This window comes from Hemiscyllium ocellatum, chromosome 2 (genome assembly GCF_020745735.1).
Source record: "Hemiscyllium ocellatum isolate sHemOce1 chromosome 2, sHemOce1.pat.X.cur, whole genome shotgun sequence".
In the NCBI taxonomy this organism is placed as follows: domain Eukaryota; kingdom Metazoa; phylum Chordata; class Chondrichthyes; order Orectolobiformes; family Hemiscylliidae; genus Hemiscyllium; species Hemiscyllium ocellatum.
Window position 1 is genome coordinate 89654544 of NC_083402.1, and position 19002 is coordinate 89673545.

General features: G+C 40.5%; 1 pseudogene; it reads left to right on the forward strand.

The window, feature by feature from the left end:
• The first annotated feature begins 4707 nt into the window (after positions 1 to 4707).
• Positions 4708 to 4816, forward strand: LOC132830041 (5S ribosomal RNA; annotated as a pseudogene).
• Positions 4817 to 19002: the final 14186 nt, after the last annotated feature.

A 19002-nucleotide genomic window follows, 5' to 3' on the forward strand; every position in this document is an offset into this window, starting at 1 on the left:
GTTCTATGTTCTATGTTCTAGTAAGGAGGTAGACAGATGATTAAAATATAAAATCCAGATTCCTTTCGAGTCTTTGTACATTGACAAAAGCTTTACTTATCTAGGGACAAGAGGTGACATCTCAGCTTACACAATGCCCTTTAAGTGTGAGGTCCTGCTTCGAATCTATGTTTCATTAAGATCAAGTTTCATGTTTTGACAGAAAAGAATCTTGAAAGAAATAATGTGTGTGTGTGTATATATTTGAGACAATGTGAGTGTGTGTGCAACTGTGTATATATGTGAGTGTGAGTGTGCATGCGAGTGTGCATATGCCAGTGTTTGTGTGTGGGAGAGGATCTTTGTAAGTGTGCGAGCGTGTGTGTGTGAATCTGTGTGTGGGAGTATATAGTGTGGTGGGGCTACCTGGAGTGTGACATGAACCTACATCATTGACATTAATGGTGGGTGAGGGTGTTTTATTAACACAGGTTAATTGTTTATAGGAACATGCAATTGTTGTAGTCTTTAAACAAATGAGTTCTCAAAGCAGAGGCCACTGTGCGCCTTCATCCATCCACATCTTTTACTTTTGACCAATCAGATCCCTGAAACAAGGATGAATCATAAATCATAAAAGCATTCCAAAAAAAATGATTTCTCTGGAAACAGATATTGAAAGAAATTTCATTGGTATATTTGCACCATTGTTTGGTATTTACATAATTTAATCAACAAAAATATGAAATACCTGGCCCTAGGAAATAATTGGCAATAGCACACAATTGTTAAAGAAATTGTTCCATAAATGAAACAAACCACCAGAGTCACTATTCACTGACCTCCAAAAAAAAGCTGATTGAATGGAATTACTGAATCTGCAAACCTTTCAGTGAGGTCACATGATGCAATTTGTGGTGGGAAATATATTAGTTTTGAACACAAACAATCAGAGAAAACATCACAGGAAAACAGCCTTCACCCCGCCCCCTCTTTTCCTGAAACCACTCATCAAATTTCATGAGGTGAAAACTCATTAGCAGGCCTCATAACTACAAGTGGAGGGTTCTTAAAGTTGTCTGTAACTACTACTGTCTCCGGAATAAAGGAATTCAACCAGCTCTAACTGATCCAGGAAGATATCTCAGTGCCAACCCTGTGTGAAAGTAGTTTTGACTAAAAGCCAGCATTTGGACAATCTGTGAATAACTTTTTCTTTTGTATTGAACAGTTATTTGGTCAAAGTACTTTCTAAGGTCAAACTCTGCAGAGTTTTTTTAAGGTTTGAGATTATGTGTGGACGTTATGATTCAAAAAATAGTTTGTAATCTATATACATTTTAAAACTTGGACTAACAATGTTTGCCTAAGGTTTTGTTTTGGATTAAACTATTTATTTATTTTTAAGTTTAAGGAACTAGGCTGGTTTGTTTCTGATACAGAATTCTATACAGTAATCTATAATGGTCTATATCTCCTTCCTTTATAACCTTAATCTGTGTTATGACTAATGAAGGACTGGAACAAAGAAAGGAATCAGCTTACTCCTCACTGAGTTTTACCAAGTCCCTTCATTCAGGTTTGGAAATCTTAGTTCCAGGACCTGTTCCATGCTGACTTACAGTCTTGGACTTCACCACCCTTCACACCTGACACTATTTTTAATTGCTGGTTCTTAGGTCTGGACTTTGCTAATCTGCCATTATTTTAGACTGGAGTGAGTGAAAGTCAATAGCAACGTTGGGCCCACGAAATAATCATGACATAGGGGTTTCCCCAAAAGTGAATACTCACTGAAGTCCTAACTCTGGCATAATTTTTAAAGAGTAGCATATTTTATAAAATGAAGCATACATAATAAAATAATATTGGGATCTTGAGTCCGTAGCCTTATTTAAAAATATATTAATACTTGAATTTTTATATGGTGCTGGTAGTGGTGCACTTGATCACAGATTCACGGTAATTATATTGTCCCTGTCATCTTTTGGTCCATGGTCAGCTGCAACTTTGCCACTTGCTATATCCCTTTTAACTATTCCTTGACATTTTGTTTTGCTGCCTCACCCTTTTTTTTTAGCTTGAGAGCTCAACATACCCTTGTCTCCTGACTGAATTGGTTTATCCTTTGCTTTGCTGCAGCCAGTGGATTTAGCCTTGCTGCTGGCTCTCCTCATGTCTGGAAGAGAGTGAGTCTCAGAGCCCGTGCTGTTGAGTTGGGGATGTGAGCAAACCTTAGAGCAGGGACAAGACTTCAAGCACAACAGATCACACATACAGATTTTGTAGAATGCTTCTGTTCAGTCAGTAAGCATGACATCTGATTGCTAGCCATTTCAATTCATTACTTGTTGTCACATTGACATCTCCGTCCTTAATCTGCTGCACTGTTCCAGTGAAGCTCAGTACAAGCTTAAGACACAGTACCTCATATTCTGATTAGGCACATCTGGAATTAATATTGCATACAGTGATCTCAAACCATATTTTGCCCCACATTTTGATGTTGTATTTGCTAGCCTGAATCTGCTTTCAGTCAGACATTTTCATTATTCTGCCATACTCATTCACTTTTGACAGATGCTTTGGGTTGAGTTTTATCAGAAATCTGCAGGTGCCTATTTTGTTAGTTTGATGAAAGGTTTCTGTCCATGAGACCTTGGCACGATTTCATAGAATCTCTACAGTGTGGAAGCAGGCCATTCAGCCCATCGCGTCCACACTGACCCTCTGAAAAGCATCTCTCCCAGATCCAATCCCCTACCCTTTCCCTGTAACCTCACATTTCCCACGGCTAATCTACTTAGCCTGCACACCTCTGGATATTAACGGGCAATTAACTTGGCCAATCTACCTAACCTGCATACGTTTTGACTATGGGACAAAATCAAAGCACCTGGAGGAACCCCCGCAGACACAGGGAAAATGTGCAAACTCCACACAGACTGTCGCCCACGGGCAGAATCGAATCCAGGTCCCTGGTGCTTTGAGGCAGCAATGCTAACCACTGAGCCAAGTGTTCTGGAATTGAAAATTATTTTATTATATCAAGATTTTCTCACACTATTTTTCAAAACTCATCTCATTAGCTTTGGCACCCCACTCATTGTATCATCCTTTAAGCCGTAGCTGAAAGTTCTTACTATAGTTGGACCTCCCGGAATCCATGATGATGATGCCATCTTTAAAGCCCAGCCATGCATCTGGTCAAAGAATGTCAGCCAGGAATTGCTCTTCATTTGCTTGTGCTGGGAATGGAACAAAAAAATTACTGATCATAACAAATAGGTGGCTATGAGACCAAAAACAACTGGACACTTGTAAATCTACTGCTAGCTAAGAACCAAGCTGACATGGTGGTGTAGTGGTAGTGCCACTAGCTTGGTCATTTAGAGGCCCAGGCTAATTCTTTGATTCCTGATGAAGGGCTTTTGCGCGAAACGTCGATTTTCCTGCTCCTCAGATGCTGCCTAATCTGCTGTGTTTTTCCAGCACCTCTCTGATCTAAACTCTGGTTTCCAGCATCTGCAGTCCTCACTTTTGCCTAATTCTTTGAAGGCATGTGTTCAAATTCAGGCACAGCGCCTTAGAGATGTACAGCATGGTAACAGACCCTTCGGTCCAACTCATCCATGCTGACCAGCTATCCTGGTCTTACTTGCGTGCACTTGCCTCTTAAATCTTTCCCCCTCTCACCCTAAACCTATGCCCTCTCGCAGAGTTTAAACTCAATTTAGTGGCCCTCTTGTGGCACAGTGGTAATGGCACCTGTGCACTGAAAGGCTCAGGTCCAAGTCCCATCTGCTCCAGAGGTGTGTAACAATATCTCTGAACAGGTTGATTAGAAAAACAGGTTAATAAAAGAATCAAGCTACATTCAATACCCTTGGTTAGCTTCATCCCATTTTATAACTCTGTCATAGTGCTACTCTTTCTCCCATTGCTCACCATCACCCAGCATTATCTCATTCCTCAACGTGGGGCCATCAAATACAGGAAAGCCTTCAAAAAATTGAAATCACTCAGGGAATGTTTGTCTTTCAAGGTGGAATGTAAATTTAATTTTAAAAATCTGGAATTAAGAATCTACTGATGACTATGACCATTGTCGATTGTCGGAAAATCCCTCTGGGTCATTAATGTCCTTTAAGGAAGGAAACTGCACACTTCCCTGGGTTGCTTGATATGTCACTCCATACTCACAGCAATGTGGTTGACTCTTAACTGCCTCCTGGGCAATTAGAGATGGGCATTAAATACTGGCCTAACCAGTGATGCCCTCATCCTGTCAATGAATTTTAATAAATCAAATTTATAGTCAATGAGTGTTCACCAAACCCACTCTCAACTAGTGGGACTGGGGTGTTCATTAAATCCTGCCTGGCTTGTTGCTGCAGTGCTGTATCATGTACAAGGTGATGTTCCTCGTGACGTGCTTTAAGCCATTTATCATTTCAAGTGTGCATTTATGAATCATATGAGGATGAAAGGCATTGAAGGTCATGTTTGGCACAGTGAGTTGCAGACTCAGCCTGACAATCAAGGCCCCATCACTGAGCCTTAATACTCCTTTCTTCCTGGCATTCCCTGTCAATTCCTTCAGTACTAAACTTCTAAATATTTCCACACACCACTTTCAATTATTCAATTAATCTCCAATCATTACCCATTAAGCCCTCTCCCTATTGCCAATCGTGCAATACTGATCCCCATCAGAACCACGGTGGTGCCTACAGCCATATTCGTCTGAAAATGCCTGATCTCGGAAGCTAAGCATACTCAGGCCTGGTTAGTACTTGGATGGGAGGCCGCCTGGGAATACCAGGTGCAGTAGACCCGGCACCAGGTTGACCTCTGGGGGGGGGAGGCACGGGCGCCAGTCGGCCGGTGGACAGTCCTTTGGATTCAGCTCCCTTCACTGTTTTGATCACATAGCATTGCCCTTTGATGTGAAGGGCATTGCTTGTCACAGGCCACTCGGGTGTTTTCCTATCTTCCTGGTGGTGGAAATTGAATAAAGATTTGTGCACCTTATGTCTCTCACTGTGTCTCACAACTGCACACACACCATGGGTGCTGGGGGAAAAAATAAGCACTACTGCAGTTAGGTGGTAGTGTGGGGGTAAAAAAAAAAATCAGGAGTTAAAAAAAGAAGAACCAGGGTGGTGGTGACCAACAATGACCCTCTTTCACAGTAATCCATGTCCTCCGTAAGATCATAAGACTACTGGGGTGTCAGAGCAGTAGACCATTCAGCCTTTTATTTCTGATCTGCTATTCCATGAGATCATGGCTGATCTGCTAATCCTCAAATCCACACCTCTGCCTTTTCTCCATAATCCTTGATTTTCTTGCTAATTAAAAATCTGTTTATCTCATGCCTTGAACATCCATAATCAACCAACCTCAACAGCTCTCTGCAGTGTAAGGGAAAGGAGCTACTAAAAACAATGCTTGACTTTTCTGATATCCAATTGATAAGAGAATTATGTGTCATGTAAAACTTGAGGCAGACCAACAGCACAGAAGTAGTGGGAGAGAGGGTAGAGATGTCGTGTATACATGTAGAAGCTGACACCCTTGCCTGGGGAACGTGGCTGAGTGGCATGCTGAGATCTGATGTAAGTTCTTTGAATGTCATCGCAAAATTATATCTAATGCACAGTCACCTTTGAAGGACCAAAATGAATCTCTTCATGGTTCTAGTTCCTCAGTAACACCATTATCAGATAAGGCTGCTTTAATCATGGGAACTTATTTCTCTTGAGAGGCTGAAAAGGCACACTCAGCCAGATAAGCTGCTACAACTGAGGAATTCTCTTTTTAAATAACGGTGATTTAAATTATTGAGCAAGTAAATAATTAATTTAGGAAAGAGTCCCTGTATTGAAAAATGTTTAAATAATCTAGTTTTTACAATCAACCTAAGCACACAGGTAAAATGCTGTCAGTTTATTTATTCATAGATGGGTTTTCTCAAGTTACTTATATTACAGTAAGTTTACATTTTATGTAAACTAGAATAGCTTGAGGCTGAGTACATCCCCAAGTCAGTATGTAAGTTTGGGTTACTGAGAGGTCTTTTTTCTCCCATATTCAATTTGTAGCACGTTCTGTTTGAGATGGTTAAAAAGGACAGGAGTCATTGGTAAAATCTGGTAGGAGTGACAAGATGATGAATTCAATGCAGTCTGCCTCTGGGAATGATGGATGATAATCAAGCACTCACAGAGAAAAGTGTGTTTACATTTCAACTGCTACTTTAATCTACCATAGAAAATTTTGCATTAATCCATGGCAAACTGAATCTGTCACAGGCAATACGGCAGTAGGTCAGAAAAACAAAGGAGGACCAGTTAGTGAATATTGAACTGGATATTAATAGTGATGCAGCAACTCCTACTTACCATACAATTTTTACAGTGTGTTAATGCAGTGACCCGCTCTTTAATACGCTGAACTAAAAGATATAATAAAATTTAATGGCTGAGGGAAAAATTCTTTATTCTGATGATCAAACACTTCTGCATTGTCATGAACGTCTGAGGTGTCACATGAGGACAGGACCAGATTTGGTTGTAATATCCTCTTTGAATGAATAACTTGCTTGCTGACACACTGTTAGCTGTTGCACCCCAGCACAAAATAGCTCCTTCAGCAGAGGAGAGGAAAATAAGGAGAAATAAGTAGCCAGACATCTACTATATTCCAGTATATGAGAGAAAACAATCCATGTGTTACAAAAAAATGTATGTATTAAATGAAGCACAGATTTTTTATTACCAATTTGACACACTTTTCTGGGAAATAAATGAGACTTGAATTGCTGGGGGCCTTGATCAGGATATCATATACTATAACTGATTTTGGTAAGCAAGAGTAGCCTATCTATATCTGCACATACAAGGCCGGTTCCTATTAGACATACTTGGAAAGATTAGGCATGCTGTGAAAGAAAGACAGTAGAGGTTGTGTGCATTGATCAAAGCAATTTCAGTCTATTTGGTTGAAATAAGGATACACAGCACTTGAGATTGTTAGTAGACAGCTTGCAGAGACCATTCCTTCAGCAGGTACTGTGTCCTTTTTCTTCCATGTATAGTTATCAAGGGAAGAAAGTTAACCAGGAAATAGTTTGGATCAGAGATGGGAGCCACGAAACGACATGACCAGCTATCCCTAGTAGCCATACAATCAGATGACAAACAACACAAATTTGATTAGATTAGATTAGATTACTTACAGTGTGGAAACAGGCCCTTCGGCCCAACAAGTCCACACCGACCCGCCGAAGCGCAACCCACCCGTACCCCTACATTTACCCCTTACCTAACACTACGTGCGATTTAGCATGGCCAATTCACCTGACCCGCACATCTTTGGACTGTGGGAGGAAACCGGAGCACCCGGAGGAAACCCACGCACACACGGGGAGAACATGCAAACTCCACACAGTCTGTCGCCTGAGTCGGGAATTGAACCCGGGTCTCAAGCGCTGTGAGGCAGCAGTGCTAACCACTGTGCCACCGTGCCGCCCACACCACTTGATTGGGACAACACCACTATTATAGGGCAGGCCAAACAGCCAGGGAATTCCTAGAAGCATGGCACTCATCCACGAATTCTATCAACAGACACATCGACCTAGACCCTATATACCGACCACTGCAGCGGACAGCAACTGACAACCGGAAGCGGCAGATTCAAACCAGTATAAATGCCGGAGGAATCAGTACAGAAGCGCTTCACAGGAGGCTCCCAAGCACTGAAGATGTCACCTAGAAAGGGGACGAAACGTTTGTAACAAAAACTCCCAGCTCGGCGAACAGAAACACAATAACTGCAAATATGTAGTCTGTCATTTTAAATATTTTAATGAGCCTCGTTGTTCAGTTTTATAAATGTAATTATGAATAGCAGGATTTCTCCAGCCTTGGGAATCCCAGTGGCATCCAAGTGAAAGTTATCACATGCAGCAAATGAGTACCTTTAAAACCCACCTACTGCATCCAATGTTCCCACTTCGGCAATCCACAGGATCCAGTTTTCGTTCAGAGACTGTCAATGTAACTCCTGCTCACTCAGGATCTGACACCATCCCTATTGTCATGTCTCTGACTCACCCGCCAATATTCAGCGTCACTGAACCCTGCCCCCACACCTTCAAACACCTTACAAAACATCCAAAATACTCCCTCAGCCTCCATCCGTCAAACCTCATATTCCTCTTCTTCAGCCTTCTGATTACTCTCTCCTGCCTTTCAACCTGTTCACCACATTCTCAGGCCCTTAACCTGACCTCTTAATAGATTCTAGAATCCTGGGATCAGCAGCCACCCATGCCCGACCCCTCTCCTGAATTATCCATTCACCTTCTCATCTACATTGTCCACCTTCCATCCCCACCAACTGAACATCCCGTTTACATTGTCTTTCAGTATTCTTCTGAACAAAGTGCACCACCTTATTTTTCTTTGCATTGAACTTCACTGAAATACAGGAAGAAAGGAAAAAGAGGAGAGGTGAATCTGTTCATAGAAAATGAAATCTGTAGTGAGCAATGATCTTGGTTCAGAAGATGGAGATCCAGAATCAATTTGAGTGGACATGAGAAACAGCAAAGGTAAGAAGTCACTGGTAGGATGTGCTTTATTTAGGCGGCACAGTGGCTGAGTGGTTAGCACTGCTGCCTTCCAGCACCAGGGTCCCAGGTTCGATTCTGGCCTTGGCAGCTGTCTGTGTGGAGTTTGCACATTGCCTGTGTGGGTTTCCTCTGGGTGTTCTGGTTTCCTCCCACAGTCCAAAGATGTGCAGATCAGGTGAATTGGCCATTGTAAATTGCCCATAATGTTAGGTACATTAGTCAGAGGGAAGTGGGCCTGGGTGGATCACTCTTCGGAGGGTCGCTGTGGACTTGTTGGGCTGATGTGTCTGTTTCCACACTGTAGGGGAGCTAATTAAAAAATGGTCTTGCAATAGTATTTACATTGGAGGACTGAGTTAAAAATCAAGAAATAAAGGGTTTTGTACTGCATAATTTTGGGAGAATCATATAGTGTGGAAGAATCAAATTGATAAATATAGACTGGACAATTAGTTTTCAAAGTGTATTTGGGATCATTTCTTATAACAATATCTTATCAAATCAACCAGTTAACAAGCAATTTTAGTGTAGTGATGCAGGAATAATTAATAACCTCACAGAAAAGGACCTCCTAGGTTAGCATGGACATTATATAATAGAGTTTCCCATTGAGTTGAGGATAAGGAATTTAAGTTTAAAATTAGTATCTTGAACTTAAATGCACATTAAGGATATATGAAGATAAATTATACAAAAAATGAATGGGAAATAGGTTGAAAGTAAGACTGTAGTAGCCGTCTGAATTAGTAGCAGACATTTAGGAGATATTTCATAATTCTGAACAAAGAATTATTTCATTACGAAATGAAGAAACCATGAGAATGTGACAACATCCGTGGCTAACTGAGGTAGTTAAGGGTGGTAACAGAGGCAAAGAAAGTGCAATGCTGCAAAGATTAGTGGTGGCCAGAAATGTAGGATGATTTCAGAAAATGCAGCAAAAGATGACTAGAAAAAAGGGCGCATTAATAGATGAAAATACTAGCAAGAGTTACAAAAGTGAAATTAAAAGCTTTTACATGTACATAAAAAAAGAAAGTATCTAAAGTCAGCATTAGTCCCTTAGAAGGTAAGACTGAGGAATTAATAATGGGAAACAAGGAAATGCCAAAGACTTTGAAAAATATTTTATGTCTGTTTTCACACAGATAACACAGAAATCATATCAAGAATAGTAGAAAATCAAGAAGTAGGAGAGGGAAAAACTTAAAATGATCACTATAATAACAGAAAAAAATTGGGAAAAAAAATAAGATTAAAGACTGACAACTCATCTGAACCTAATGGTTAGGTGTCAAGTTTCTTAAGATTTTTTTTAGCTGCAGAAATACTAGCTTGAATGGATGTAACATTCCAAAACTTTGAAAAGCTCTCAGTTGATTGGAAATGTCATGAAAATAATGTCCCTATTCAAGAATATAAAAAGTAGAATAGATGTCAAGAAACTCTGTTCTGATTAAATTTTCCAAAAATAGGTAGGAAAGTAAGCTGTCAGGAAGATATAAAGTGTATACAAAATGTAATGGAAAGGTTAAGAAAGTTGGCAAAACTTTGGCAGATAGAATAAACTGTGAAAATGTAAGGTTGTCTATTTTAGTTGGGAGGCTATAAACGAAGAACATTCTTTAAATGGCGATAGATTACAGAACGATATGATAAATAAGAGTTTTACATTATCTCAAAGCATTAGTATGCAAGGGTAACAAGCATTTGTGAAGGCAAATAGAAATTTGGCCTATATACCAAGGAGGATGGAACAGAAGAGTAGGAACACCATTCTACATCTGTACAGAGTATTTGAGAATGCACTTGGACTACAATATGCAGTTATGATCTCCTTACTGAAAATGCAATATGTTTACACTTGAAGCAGGTTAAAGTAGGCTCAGATAGGCAGAAGTAAGTTCTTGGGATGAAGAGATTGTCTCATAAGGAAAGGTTGAATAGATCGATCTAATATTCATTAGAGTTTAAAAGAATGAGAGCAGACATTTTTTATTTGTTCTTAAGATGGTTTCACCAGCATTTACTGACCATTCCTAATGCCCAGAGGTCAGTTATGTGTCAACTATATTATTGTGGGTCTGAACTATAAACCAGTATAGGTAAGAATGGCAAATTTCCTTCCCTAAAGGACATTAGTGAACCAAATGGTTTTTTACAGCAATTGGCAGTGCTTGCGTGATCACAATCAGGCTAGCATTTTATTGAAACATGAAAGCCTGGGGGTAAATGCTGAGAGGATATTTTCTCATGTGAGGGCTCTAGAACAATGGGGTAATATTTTGAAAGATGGGATCATCCATTTAAAATGAAGTTGAGGAAGAAATTTATCCGCAAAGTGCTGTTAGTCTTTGGAAACCTCTTCCACCTGCAACAGTGGAGGCTATATCATTGAATATATTCAAGACTGAGTTAGACAGATGTTTGATCAGCTAGGGAGTTAAGAGTTTTGAGGGACATGCAGGAAAAGTGGAGTTAAAGCTGTAGTCAGATCAGCCATGATCTTATGAAATTGTGAAGCAGACTCATGGGGACAAATGACCCATTCCTGTTCCTAATTTGTCTGTTAATATTAAAGGCAATAGTCTGCAAAAAACCTCTAAGGCATCCACATGAAAATGTATAGGTTACCGGTGATTTATTATTTTTGGACCAGTGTGCAAATCAGACTAAATCGCTACATCCATGTCTCAATTGAGCATGATTTCAATCTGTCTGGACCTCTGCAATGCTGCAATGAAGTTCAAGGAGCAGCACCCCATCTTTTGATGGGGTAGTTTATAGGCTTTGGCCTCGACATTTATTTCAACAACTTTAAATCATAGCCACTTATCCCCTTTGTTAACACAACAACATGCCAATTCTGCTGTGACATTTACTGATCCTCCAGATCCAGTTTTATTTCACTCTTTGTATTATTAGCTCTCTATTTTGCTTCATCCTCTTGTTATTTAATCTCTTTTCTTCCATTATATGGGACTATACTCAATGGAATTTAGAAGGACGAGGGGTATCTCATTGAAGCTTACAGAATAATGAAAATCCTGGATGTGGAAAGATGTTTCCACTAATAGGGAAGACTAGGACCTGAGGGCACAGCCTCAGAGTGATAGAATGACCCTTTAGAATTGAGATGAGAGGGAATTTCATCAGACAGAGGGTCGTTAATCTGGGGAACTCATTACAGCAGAAGACTGTGGAAGCCAAGTCATTGAGTGTGTTTAAGTTAGAGATTGATATTAGGAAGGCGTTCAAGGGTTTTTGGGAGAAGGCAGAAGAATAGGGTTGAGAAATACATCAGCCATGATCAAATGGCAGAGCAGACACAATGGGCTGAATGGCCTAATTCTGTTCCTTTCTTTTATGGTCTTACGATTTATCACAGATCTTGCCTTTTTCTTTCTCCTCTTCTATTGTTTACTTCCCTCTGTGGTTTTTAACCATCTGTTATATCTCTACGTTTTCTCCTCACTTCTGACGTAAAATAATTGATCTATAATGTAAACATTATGCTTTCACACATGCTTTGAGAGTTTCCACTTTATATACACATGTACCTTTTCATTCTCAGAAAATAGTATCATTTCAAAGAAATATCATTTTTGTGTTTTGAATGAACAGTTTCCATCATTGTTCCACCTGATTTAATTAAAACTTCACAATTTGTGTGAGTATCCACCAAAATAAGGAAAAACATTTGTGGTAAAGATATGCCCCAAAAGAGTTTGTTTGTAGGATGCTTTGGCTATAGTTACTAATCATAGGACAACAAGCCTGCATTTACTATAATGGACGCATTGCTTCATGTCATTTTTAACAGACGTTGTTTTAGTCAAACTTCTTTCAGATTTGAAAAGGTTATGGGGGCTGTTCAAATACAGAAAAATTAATGTGCCTCTCAGACTAAACTAAGTTCAGTGTCATACTTCTGAAGAATATATTTATGTCAGGGATACTTAGTTAAACAAATGTGGGTAAAGTACTTGTGAATGTATAATATTGAATGAATTGGGTCCCAGAGAATCAAATGCTTTGCTATTTTCTTTTAACTACATTACTTCTTTCTTCTTTCTCCCATGACTTCAAATTCTGTCTCCCAGTGAAGTCAGGTGTTAACTACAATTATTAAAGATAGAAATGAAACCTTTAACTCACCCATTGGATTGTCCACCCTATACTTTTGCAGAAACATTTCTTAAAACTCAGCTTAACATATGATATTTTTAAAAAGGAGAAGACTAATTTGGCCCTACAATAAAGTACATCAAACTAAGAATGAAAACACTATCAATGCTGGAAATTTGAAAATAAAAGTGTTCTGTTTGATCCTGAGCTAAGTTTTCAATTCCATATCCTCTCCAATGCAAATACTGCCTAATTCTACCTCTAAATCCTCTCCCATCTCTGCCTTTACACCATATGATGTGCATTTCCAGCCTTGGTGATTAAATGCTCTCTAGCCTTGCCTCTTCCAGTTTTTAAGAAGGGCCCTGAGATTAGATGTGCAAACATCACTGAATGTGGCAGGACAGGTCAAGAGACAGTTAATAAATCATACAGAATCCTGGGCTTTGTTAAAAAGGAAAATAGAGTAGTAGAGAATGGAGGTTATGCTGAACTTATACAAAACACTTATTATATCTCAGCTGGAGAACTGTGCACAGTTCTGGACACTACACTATGGAAATGATGCAAATCAATGAAAGAAAGTATGGAGCCAATTTACAAAACTTGTTCCAGTGATGAGAAACTTCAGTTATGAGGACAGGTTAGGGATGTTGGGTCTATTCTCCATGGCGACAAGAGGAGATCTGATAAAAGTTTATTAACTCATGAGAGGTTTGGAATCGAGAACATAGGGCGTATGGTTCCCACTCAAAAAAAAAGGATTGAGATCAAGAGGGCACAGGATTAAAGCAATTGATAAATGAAGCAAATGCGATATGAAAAAGAACTTTTTGATTTGAGTTGTTCAGGTCTGGAATGCACTGCAGTATGATGGAGGCAAAGTCAATTGAGATATTCAGGAGGGCACAAGATAATTGTTTGAATAGAAACAATGTGCAGAGCTAGGGAAAAAAGGCAGGAGAATGGTACTAAGTTATGATGCTCATTGGAAAGCAAATGCAAACATGATGGGCGGAGTGGTATCAAAGGCTCCCCCATAGCATCATCCAAAGCTGTGAGCTCTATCATGGGATTGGAGCTGGTCCACCCATATCCGTGCGACAATCAAGAAAGGCCAACAACATCTCTACTTCCTCAGGAGGCTAAGGAAATTCGGCATGTCCATAAAGACTCTTACCAATTTTTATAGATGCACCATAGAAAGCATCCTATCTGAATGCATCACAACATGGTTTGGCAACTGCTCTTTCCAAGACCACAAGAAATAGAGGGTAATAGTGAAAGGATGCTTGTTGGACTGGAGACCTGTGACTGGTGGTATACCTCAGGGATCAGTGCTGGGTCTATTGCTGTTTGTTATCTATATCAATGATTTGGATGAGAATGTACAAGGCATGACTTGCAAGTTTGCAAATGACATTAAATAGGTGATATTGTGGACAGTGAGGAAAGTTATCAGAAATTGCAGGAGGACCTTGATCAGCTGGGGAAGTGGGCTGAGAAATGGTAAATGGGGTTTAACAGAGATAAGTGTGAGGTCTTACATTTTGGTAAGTCAATCAAGGTAGAAATTTCATGGTGGATGGTAGGGCCTTCAGGAGCATAGTGGAAATTGGAGTTCAGGTGCATGATTCTCTGAAAGTGGAGTCACAGGTAGACAGGGCAGTGAAGAAGACTTTTGGCACACTGGCCTTCATCAGTCAGGGTGCTGAGTATAAAAGTTGGGGAGTTATATTGCAGTTGTACAGGACATTGGTGAGGCTGAAGTTGGAGTATTGTGTTCAGTTTTGGTCACCTTGCCATAGGAAAGATGTTATTAAATTGGAAAGAGTGCAGTAGAAATTTACAAGGATGTTGTCAGGACTTGAGGAACTGAGTTATAGGGAGAGGTTGGATAAGCTAGGACACTTTTCTTTCAAGCATAGGAGACTGTGGGAGAATCTTATAGATGTGTATAAGATTGTGAGAGGCATAGATATGGTGAATGCACTCAGTCTTTCTCCTAGGGTTGGGGAATCGAGGACTAGAGGGCATCAATTTAAGGTTAGAGGGGAAAGAATAAAAGAGAACCTGAGGGGCAACATGAGCTGCCAGTGGAAGTGATTGCGGTGGGTACATTAAAAACATTTAAAAGATATTTCAACAAATTTGTGGATAGGAAAGATTTAGAAGTATGTGGGCCAAGTGCAGGAAATGGGGTTGGCGTGGATGGATATTTTTGTCAGCATGGACCAGTTTGGGCCAAAGGCCTGTTTCTACACTGGAGGATTTGAACACTCTATAACACTAAACAATGGATAGTCATGAACACAGTCCAGTCCATCACACAAACCAGCCTTCCATCCATTGGCTCCATCTATGCTTTCCGCTGCCTTGAGAAAAGCAACCAACATAATCAAAGACCCCTCCCATGCCAGTTATACCTCTTCACTCTCATCTGTTGGGAAGAAGATATAAAAATTTGAATACACATACAAATAGATTCAAGAACAGCTTCTTCCATGCTGTTATCAGACTTCTAAATAGACCTCTGAAATGTTCGTTCTGATCTCTCCCTCTCTCTCTCTCTGCAACTTCTCTACAGCTGTAACACTGTATCCTGAACTCTGTTCTGCTGCCTGATACACTTTGTATGGCATGATCTGCCTGTAGAGCATGAAAAACAATACTTCTTGCTGTATGTTGGTGCATGTGACAACAATAAATTAGTTGATCAATCAAGCAATAAAGTTTGCCTCCAAATCTCTTCTCAGTTGGATTTGGAATTGTATTATTATACCTTCACTCTTACTGGTGAATTCTGGAATACCCTCCTAAAGAGCACTTTAGACATACCTTCAACATGTGGCTCAGAATGGTTTGAGAAGGTGGTCACCACTGCCTTTCCCACAGTAATTCTGAGGGAAGGTATACACTAGCCTTATTAGAGACTTACACATCCTGTAATATATATAAAAAAAGCTCTATAATATACAAAAATAAAGGTTACTGACTCTCACAAGGTGCTTTTCAAACATCTTCCTGTCCACCATTGTTGGGAGCCTTCCTTTGCTCCCAGTTGGTAATATAACCTCTCAAATTGCAGGATTGCAACTCTCTCATCCAAGTGGTAATTTGTAATTTTAATGGTTTATTGAGAATGAGTGATGTGACCTCTGACTTAGCTTTGCTTCCCATACCTGTTGTCTGACCTCAAACAAGTGATATTAAATGGGGTTCTACCTGAGGTCAGCTATCTTACTCCAGACAGAATTAAACCAGACAACCTGTTAACGATTTTTATTGCATTGATGAACTTCCTAAAGCAATGGGACTTGCTCTGATTGCAATCACAAAGTGATGCTAGCAGCCAAACTGATTGACATTATCTCTTGCTGCCAGTAAATAAGATTATATTGTGAAGTTTTAAAGTTGCTATTATCCTTCCAAAATGCTGCCTTCTCATTAGAGAGAGAGAGAGAGAGAGAGATGACTGATTCGCCATAAATGAGGGATTTCAGATACAAGGAATGAATAGGGAAATTGGGTTTATTTTCCTTGGAGCAGAAAAGATTAAGCGGTGACCTTATTGAGGTGTTCAAAATTAAGAACAATTTTGACAGAAAGATATTCTGTTTCCACTAGTTGGTACTTCAGTAAGTAAGGAACAATTTCAAAGTTGTCAGCAAGACAGCCAGGAGTAAGATGAGGGGAAACATCTTTACTGAGAAAGTTGTTAGCATTTGAAATGTGCTGGGAAAGTGGTGGAGATGGATTTCACAGGAGGTTTCAAAAGAGAGCTAAATATGTATATTCATGGTTGCGCAGTGGTTAGCACTGCTGCCTCACTGCACCAGGGTCCCACGTTCAATTTCAGTCTCAGCCGACTGTGTGGAGTTTGCACATTCTCCCCGTGTCTGTGTAGGTTTCCTCCGGGTGCTCCGGTTTCCTCCCACAGTCCAAAGGTGTGCAGGTCAGGTGAATTGGCCACACTAAATTGCTCGTGGTGTTAGGTGCATTAGTCAGAAGGAAATGGGTTTTGGTGGTTTACTCTTCGAAGGGTCAGTGTGGACTGGTTGGGCCGAAGGGCCTGTTTCCACACTGTAGGGAATCTAAATTGCCCATAGTGTTAGGTACGTTAGTCAGAGGGGTGTGGGTTACTCTTCGGAGGGTCAGTGTGGACTTGTTGGCCTGAAGGGCCTGTTTCCACGCTGTAGGTAATCTAATCTAACATACACACACAGAGATAGGGTTGGAGAATGGGAATAGCTGAGTAGCTCTTTTGGGAAATGGTATGGACATGACAGGTCAAATGGCCTCCTTCTGTATTGTAACAATCTCCGAGGGGCGGCAAGGTGACTCAGTGGTTAGCACTGTTGCTTCACAACACAAGAGGCCCAGGCTCGATACAAGCCTTGAGCGATGATGTGGAGTTTGCACCTTCACAATGTGTCTGCATGGATTTCCATTGATTTTCTCCCACAGTTCAAAGATTTGCAGGTTAGTGGGACTGGCCATGCTAAATTGCCTTGCAGTGTCCAGTGTTGAGCAGGCTAGGTAGATTGGCCATGAGAAATGCAGTTAGAAGGAGAGGGGAGGGGTTTGAGTCTGGATGGGATGCTGTTTAGAAGGTCAGTGCAGGACTCAATGGGTCAAATGCCCTCTTTTTGCACAGTAAAGAATCTATTCTCTAATCCTGCACTTCTGTAAGTTTTAAAACATCCAAAATATGGCTGGTATATCCTTTCTTGAACCAAGTGCTACTGATTATTTAACTCTGTCGCGAGTATGGTGCTGGAAAAACATAGCAGGTCAGGCAGCATCTGAGGAGCAAGAGAATCGACGTTTCAGGCATAAGCCCTTCATCAGGAAGAGTTTTCCTGATGAAGGGCGCTTGCCAGAAATGTTGATTCTCCTGCTCCTCGGATGCTGCCTGACCTGCTATACTTTTCAAGCACCACACTCTTGACTCTGATCTCCAGCATCTGCAGTCCTCACTTTCTCCTACTTGATCATCTAACTCTGCTGAGTGTAAGCTGTGGTTTAGTTGGTAGCACCTTTCTTTTCTAAAGTACAAAGTCCTGGGTTTATGTCCATTCCAGTATTTGCGAAAGAAGTCAAGACTCACTCTCATGTGCAGTGTCATCTTAAGGTAAGATGTTAAACTGAGCCCACTGTCCTGTTCAGATGAATATAAAAATCTCCATGAAGCTTTTTTTTAGCTAGGCAAGTTATCAGCAATATTCCTGATGAAGAGCTTATGCTTGAAACATCGACTCTCCTGCTCCTCGGATGCTGCCTGACCTGCTGTGCTTTTCCAGCGCCACACTTTTGTCTCTGATCTCCAGCATCTGCAGTGCTCACCTTCTCCTATCCTCAATATCCTGTCCACTCTTAATTCCTCAGCAAAAACCACTAGAAAAAAGGTCGCGTTCGTATAAAATGCTGTTTACAGAAATTTGCTGTGTGCAAATTAATGACGATATTTTCAACATTACAAAGGGACTATATTTTAAAAATATTTTATTTGCTGTTAAGTGCTTAGTGGTGAGTGTGAAAAGCTCTATATGGTTTCAGGTCTTTCATTTTTTTGCTTTCCCTTCTGACTGAACATGGTTGAGTTTATTGCCCTGAAAAAAGATGTGTGTTCACAGTTAGGGCAAGGAGAAACCCAGGGGTTAGATTCTTTGTCTGCAGCAGGACAATATTAAGGAACTTGCTGGTTAATGTAGGCAGTGCTGGTTAATGTAGGCAGTGCTGAACAGTGCACAATTTTCTAAATTTGTCTCATGAAAAGTAAATTGCCGCACAGTTTTGTGGTTCAGAACAGGGGCCTATTACTTTAATGTTTTCTTTTGTTTCTTTAAGCTTGACAGGGGGTGAGTTCAATTATTTTTACGTTTGGTGTCCTCCTCCCTGGGGCTACCCATTTCCCACAACTGGGTGGAGTGACTTGTTTCACACTACCATCGCGTCAATCCTGGCTGTTCACCTGAAAGTGCATAAAAGCATCCCAGTAACAATTCTGCCAAATGCTTCCCCCCTACTTGCTGACAGTGGAGATTTTGAGGAGGCAGGTGGAGGAGAGGTAAATAGGAGAGTCCCCAACACAAGGACACTCATCGTGGTGGGATCAGACAGTCTGTCACAAGTAAACTTGACACTAATTGGTGTAACAAGGAAGCTGAAGGTTTTTCTTCAAAACCTTGAGTCTGGAATTTCAGTTGAAGTCAGAGGTGAATCACCATGCAGGACAGGCCTTCTCTCCA